The following is a 7,915-nucleotide window of genomic DNA, read 5'->3' as shown; positions in this document are numbered from 1 at the left end:
AGGCGTTCAAAGCAAGAAACCCGTATGTGCCCAACATTCAACAAACATGCCCAAATGTAACCGTTGTTAAACTCTAAATTCCATGCATAATATCAAAAAAATATCATGCAAGTACAATAAACCTTCACAATCTTCAACATCAAAATTATATGTTAAAAAATTAAAAAATACTGCATGAACTTAAAAATTTTAATTTCCAACACAAAAAAAGTTATTTAAGTTTAAAGACGAAAAATGTATGGGATACCCGGGTATGCCGGTCGTAGAGATTAAGGTGTAGATTAAGGTGTAGAACGGTTAAATGTTTAGCTTAATATTGCCACGAATAAAAAAAAAATACCCCAAACCATTGTTGATTAGTCCTTTAGGCAATTCCCGCTGAATAACCCTCTCACCTGTCAGATGAACATTTCGCCAAGAATTCATGACCGGTCTAGTTTTACTCGTACCTATGAAATGCATCGATATAAACCATTTCCCTGCAGACATGTAGCATAACGTCAATGATTTGTGGCATTGGCATTTGGAACAGACGAACAACGTCGAAAGGTTTGTTGCAAACAAATCCTCGCCAGCCACGAGAGATAAAAAAACCCCCCGCAACAGATCACTTCAAAAATACCTCCACGGCTTTGGGTCCTAGGATCGGATAATAGGTTCATGTTGCAAATATTTCTCTCATCCCACGTAAGGAAAACTTACAACACGGCTCCCGTGCATCGCTAGGAGCGATGCGGCACTCGGCAGCTCGTAACCGTCACGTCTTCGATGCAGCCCCGCACAGGACTCGCACAAAAGCGCACTCAGCCAACCATTGCGAAAGGTTTAATAATATGTAAACGAGCTGCTGCTGTTGCTGCTGCTACCACCCACACGCGGTGCTAGTTTGGCTTCTTCCTTGGACGAACGCGTCATGTCGCGATGGCTGTGAAACGTTACGGCGTTACGTTTGCGCGTCCGGATAAATGGTGCGTTTCGGCGGGCTTTATGTGTAGCGATCCATCTGGCAGAGGGAACTCACGACGCTCAAAAAATCATTTGACTAGAGCATCGACGTTCGTGTGACTAGTCGAAGTTAGTCGCATGATTTTTCCGAAAAAAACCGAAGCAACCCGAACGTTTGACCTCGCGCGATCCGATGGTCGATCCGATCGCGATCCGAATATTGCTCGAATGATTTAGATCCCGAACCATTGGGATCCGAAAATTGCTCGCATGATTGAGATCCCGATCGTTCGACGCTCGCCACTGCTGCACACTATTGTACGCGCACGTTTAACCGCACCAATACGGTTCAATTTCGGTTTCGCTTTTACCGTTTCTTTCGCAGCGTTCTTTAGCGGAAGGGGGGGGGGGGGGTCCAGCTCTTCCATTGCGTGGCGATATTTCATACAGAAAAAGCCATTCATTTTCGGCATTTTCGGCATATTCGGATCCATTTTGATCACTAATCACTACAATAATAATATCACTATAATATAAATTAAAACCCCGGACATGCACATATCTCACTTTTTAAACCTATATTTCACCAAACTGTTAGGAACACTTGAACGTACCGGCATGCGAATCGTGTTGTAAGTGTCGTTCTTCTAGTCTGAATCTATCGCGTTCAAATCGTTCCCGCACTTATACCACAAACCAATCCTTCGTTTCCGATGCAACACACAACTTCTTCTTTCATTTTTTAGCTCTTTGCTTAAAATGACACGATCGTGTGGAACAAAAGGAAAAAAATGTTCGAGAATGTGCTCGGATCGTTCGGACCTGCTAATTTTGCACTAACACATATATAGAAGTGCTCACCGCGGCTCCCGAGCGGCCGAAAGCGCTCAATTAGAGCGAGAGGAAACGATGAAAAAACGAGAGGTCAATATGAAAAAGTCGGTTTTTGCCAGATGGGGAAATCAACGTCGGTACACCGCAACGCGTTCGTTTCGGGGCCGAAAAAGAGCCGAGAAGCCGATTTTATTCGCAACAAACCCCAGAGCTCCCCCAGAGTAGACGACGAATATTTCTACTGCTTGGGCGGCCCCCTCTTTTGTGCGCTAGTGTTGGTGCAAAGCAAAGAATGTCCAAATGGAAATCCATAGACATCCAGGCGGTGAGGATACCAAGAAATAAAGCCCGTTGCTTGGCTGTTTACAGTTTGTTTGCATTTTTCTTGCTTAAAAAAAGGCAGTTGAGTAGAAGGCCCCACAAAAGCATCCCTCGTCCCGGCTGGGGTGTTCTATTGTGAGTGATATTATTTTTTAATAAAGCAAATTTTTCACGACTTGTATTGTCGGCAGCGGTTTTTGGGATCCGGCTGCTGAAAGGCTATCTGTCATCTTTTCCAGCGTAGGATTGCCATCTGCCCCTTTTTGGAGGCATCAAGCGAAGGTGACTGTTGTGTCGGGACGGGAGGCGTAAAAGAACAAACGTTTTTGGAGCGAAGAATGGTTTGAGGAAGCACGGAATTTTCCGTGCAGGGGGGAAAAGTGCGTAGCAGGCTGTGTGCTCCGGTCGGTTTCAGTGTATGCAAAAGAAATATTGTTTTTCCTCCCATGTCGTAAAATTGCTGCTGTGTATGGCTGTGCTCTGGTTTACGGCGTCGTTCCCTACCGAGAAACATCCTTCTGGATTTTGCAGTTTTCGGGATGAATGCATTTTGATGACAGGTTTTTCGGTACGGGTGGGTTCAGTGAATGCATTCCAACACTCATTGCTTCTGGCAGGACAAAACACAGCTCTGCTGGTTTAATATAGAAATTATGAATATGCGCATAATGGCAACGCATCTCGTAACAAATGGATTATTATTATGATTAAAATGCAGAAGAGTCGCAATCACCATTCAATCCTCATCAGTAGATCCAAGTAGTGATTGCTGACGACCTTCGGTCGATTGGTCAATAGAGGGAGAATTGATTTGGCTAAACCGCCCTTGAGGTGGTAGATAAGCCATAAACAGCGCATACTGCAAATTGCCATGCTAACAGATTCATTATCATTATTACCTCGTTATCATGCGAAGACATCTTCCGGACGACTCAGGAAAATAGGACCCAGATTGGGACACAAACCAAAGAAAGAAAAAGGTCCACCCTGTCCACCGTGCACCCCAAAACAGGCCATAAAGTGCGCAAGGTAATGGGCATCGAAAGGATCGTCTCATTTCTTCCAGGGCTTTTCCAGCGCTTTAAGCCACAGTCAAATGAACTTTTCTTAAGCCACAGTGCGGACGGTTTTCTTCGTGGCCGTTTTGTCCCATTCAACCGCTCAAGGATATCTTTCATCTGTACCGACCCGATTTTGTGGTCATCGGGACCTTTTTTTTCCTTCCCGGTTTCTAACAAACCAAACCAAGATGTCTGCAGTACGTAAAACCCACCAAACCGTCCAAGTTTTGTGTGCCGATAATCGGTTTCTTTTCTCGTCCCGCTCAGCCGAAAAGGCAAATTACGTTGAAGGACAAATTTTATTACCTCCAAAGCGGAGGATTCCACCGTAAAACGTTTCTTTTCCACTTCGTCCACCCGTGCGCCGTGGAGGAGGAGAAAGAACTTTAACTAGCAATTGGTTTGCATTTTTGGTCGAAGGGACCACTTACCGAGTACTTGAGCGACAGCGAATCCCGGTTACCGATTGTTCGGGACCTGTCACTGGTCAGTGTTGCCGTGTTGAAAAGCGACGCACCCAGGCACGATTGTGGGCCCTCGGCCCGCCCTGGGTTTTAGAATTTATAATGAAATGTCAATGTCAAAACCCGACAGGCCCGGGCGGCTCCGACTTTTTGGACATTTTTGATTTATTCCGTTTGGCGGGCGTCAGTCGCGAGTGATTGTAATATTACTTTCTCACGATTGCATAAATTACAAATCCTTTTTGTGACAGTGGGAATCTGCAAGCGTCTTGCGAAAATGGGGAAATAGGAAGCGATTGGATCGTAGAAAGTTTCGGAGGAATGAAATGAAAGTTTTATTAGGAAGTTGCTATTCAAGAAAATATTCATTGTAGACGAATCTAAGTACACTATGGGTAAAATGGATATTGAAATATCTGTGTATTAATCAAGTATTCCATGATGTGTTTTTATCTTTCTTTTCTATTTTTCTCTTTATTTTTATTATTCATTTGTTTGTTCCTTTCCTTTCTCTATATTTCATATTTTATTATAATCTTTATTTCCTAATTTGTTTATTCCTTTCTATCTTTTTTACTTTATTTCTTTATATCTTTAGTTTCCTTATTTATTTTTTCGTATGATTATAATCTAAGCACAACATTGACCACTTAGCGCTGTGCTTGAAACAAATGTGATAAAGTACGGGAACAAAAAAAAATCATTTTCCAACCAAAGTTTCTGACATCTTTTCGCATTATGCGGTAATCGAGTTTTCCAAACCAGACTGCCCATTCGTAGTACTGCCTTTCCACGTTTTCTTTTATGCCAGGCGTGTGCCAATCTTTCTTTCGTCCACTTTCTGCTTTCCTTGTTTCAAATATGGAAGAGGCTGCAAATGTGTCTGGAAAATTGCAAACAGCATTATCGTGGTAGTTATATCGAACGAGGGAAGAAAAGTTACCATCATGATGATGATAATATGGCACAATGGACGCATTTATTTGTCATTTGGAAAGAACGACCAGCCCAAAACAGTGCAGTTAGTTATTATGAAACGAATATTTTAAAATGCTTTTATTTTAAATTTCTTTATTTTAAATTTCGAACATTTTAAGAGTCGGCATGGAATGAAGCACGGCGACATAGAGTAATACCCTGCGAACTCTACGAAACAGCCATTAAAATCTAGTTGGGAAAGGTCAATTACACTCCACTTTCCGCTCAATTCTGTTGCCTTCAACGATTCAATGTGGAAAGTGAAATATAATATTATACCCCGTTAGCAGGCGAATAAAAAAACCTTGAGCAGAAGAACAGAAGAGCGACAAATTAAAGTTTTTAAGCGCTTGCGCTCCATCCGAACGAAACCATCGCCCGTTGAAATGTAACCAGAATCGGGAGTCGACAGACGGTGCTAGGACTCCCCAAGTCGATACGTCCGACCGTTGAGACTGTGAAAGAGTATCCCTTTCTGCGTAGGGCACCGGATAGTTCGTGGGCGATCTAGATTGTCGCCTCGTGGTCAGGGTGATCGCGCTTCAAATTCATCGGAACTGGACGGTAAGGGAGCGCAATGGAGACAAGAGGGCGAACCCACAAAGCGTAAGCCTGGTGGGTCAAGCGTACCGAGACGGCCCCGACGACGCAGAGATGCTGCGGATGATGCACCACCCGATAAGAACGCCACGAGTGCTGGGGAACGCGATGGAAGAAAGAAAAAAAAACGTTAATATCATTTGTTAGAAATGTAATTGATACTGCTGCTTGCGACTGTTGCAGTGGTATTCGCCGGCGACCTCCACGTCACCTCCTCCCACCTAATGGTCGACCACTGTCCGAGGGGATGCTGCCTCCCGGTGGCTTACACCTTCGCGCGAAGGGCATTAATTTATGGGAAATGATTACATTAGTGGTCACTTATACCGATAGGTACGGATGCCCGGCGTGGATGTGTGGCCACCGTCCAGGCTAGTGTCGAAAGAAATCGATCCCTTGCGGTGAACAAACAAAAAAAAAAAGAGGTGCCGGATTGTCATTCGAAGAATTTCGTATCGCTGATGAGAGTTTGATTGTCGGTGGGGTTTAGGGTTAAGACTTTGAAACCGAATTAGTTAATCGCATTTCATCGGAGAGAATGGGAATGCATCCTAACCTTTCGCTGCGAGGTGTGTAAATTGATACTGAAGCTTTCAATTAGAGGGAATTTATTTAAATTTCAACAGTGTGTTATAAAGCTCTTGAACGAGTTGAACTGCGTAGAACGGCGAGAGGATAATCTATTTATTCGGCAAAAGAACAATTTGTTTCGACAATGTTTATTAAATAAAGTTTATAAAATTGAAAATAAAACAGGGAATAGTGAAATGAACTCTCTAAAAATTTCTAAAATTCGTTATTAAAAAAACAATAATAAAATTATTTATTAAATTAATATATGTTAATATATAATATTTAAATTAAATTAAATTAAATTAAATAACTTCTTTTAAAACGATATTATGCAAAAAAATTATGAAAGCCTAACTTTCGTAGCTTTTGTTTATGCGTAAAAAGCTCATTAAAAAATTAAATGTAGCCGAATCGGTTAAATTGTTTGTATGATTATTTTGCAAAAGGATTTTTTTTTGTCAAAAGATAAATATTATAAAACTCATTAGAGATTCTACCTGAACAGCAGACATTTCATTATTTGTAAAACACTTTTATACTGAGATCCATTAATTGACACTATTTAAAATTAAATGCTTATGATTAAAAGCTCCTAACGATTCAAAATATGCAAATCAAATTGTTGATCAACTAAAACAAAAAATAGATGCTTTATATTATATTAGGGATATTGAAAAATAATATAAATAAATAAATAAATAATAATGATTTAAAATCTGTAAAAAAAAACTCTACACTAACATAAATTAATTTAACTATGTATGAAAAGTTTCGCATTTTTCAATAAAGGTATTTTAAATTTACGTTATGTTTTATAGAATTTGTTGTGGTTTTCAGAAGACATTCGTTCCCAGGGAAATTTTGCGTTGCATAAAAACGCATTAACGCAGGACAACAAAAACCCAAACAAGCCTTATTGGCAGCTTTCGGTTTTCGGAATGTTTTGTTACAATCCCTCCCTTGCCCATGCACCTCATACACGGCCAAACAAAAGTACACTGGCAAGTGATGTAAAAAGTCTTAACAATGCTTACAGCTTCTGTTTAATTGAGTACACCCAGCACAAGGACGGTTGCGAGGAAAGCTTCGGCAGCAAACGCGTCTTCTGTACGTGTTGGCAGCAAACGGATTGCCCCATTCATGTACTGTTCCCGTAGTGCAAAGAGCCGAGCGGGAGCAGCCCAGGGGTGGACGCGGGTATTTCCGGCGCATTTTGCCAATCGTTTCGTTCCGTTCTAATCCGCCTCGAATACCATTTCGCAGCCGTCAATGGAAGCTGGCAGTTCAAAGGGATCAACAACGGCGTGCAACAAAAAAGCACAACCGGGGCCGTGCCCCGGTTGTGTGGGTTGTGTGCTGTAAGCTGGCACAAAATAATAGTGAAAAAAAAACGAAGCGTAACAACAACAGCAACGTAAGAAGGCCCTTTGGGTAGAGCGTTCCGTTTGCACAAAAAAAAAGTGCGGCAACAGTACCCGGTCCAGAAATGGTAAAGGAAATTAAAAATAACATCGAACGCTGCACCCGATGCACCGAAGATTACATGTGTTTCTGCCGTTACGGGGCTTTGCAACGCGATGCAGAACAATGGCGGGCGGATTTTTCCAACCCCTGTTGGGTTGGGGGGAGTCACGGCCGAGGATGAGCGGGATTTGGTTTGTTACCGATCCGATTGCCATTGCGATTGGCAGTGCGGCTGGATTCACTTCGCTTCGATAATTGTTACGGATTATGGTTGATACTTATTTCCAAAAGGGCAAACAGCGAGGAAGCGGCAGGACAACAACAACAACACAAAAAAAACACACAACAAAATGCAACAAACTTCATCCCAAAAGGACGAACGAGCAGCCGGGGCAAACGGGCGTATTCGTGTTGGGAATTAAGAGCCTCGTTCGCCAGGAGCATCCTTACGTGTTTCGACAGCAAGACAAATGAGATGCCCGGAGGTATTGGGCCTTCAAAAAATGTGCGCGCTCGGTAAATATTCCAACGGCTTGAACCTGGGGGCACGATGGCAGCGTAACAAAGCACCCCCCAAAAGGAAATAATGGCCACCGCGGTGGAAAACGCACCAGGCTACGACGACGACGACGGTGGCATAAATATGTATGGCGGTCTCGAAAATGTGAAAAATTA

The sequence above is a fragment of the Anopheles moucheti genome, chromosome 2 (assembly GCF_943734755.1).
Source record: "Anopheles moucheti chromosome 2, idAnoMoucSN_F20_07, whole genome shotgun sequence".
NCBI classification, from domain to species: Eukaryota; Metazoa; Arthropoda; class Insecta; order Diptera; family Culicidae; genus Anopheles; species Anopheles moucheti.
This window is presented reverse-complemented; position numbering follows the sequence as displayed.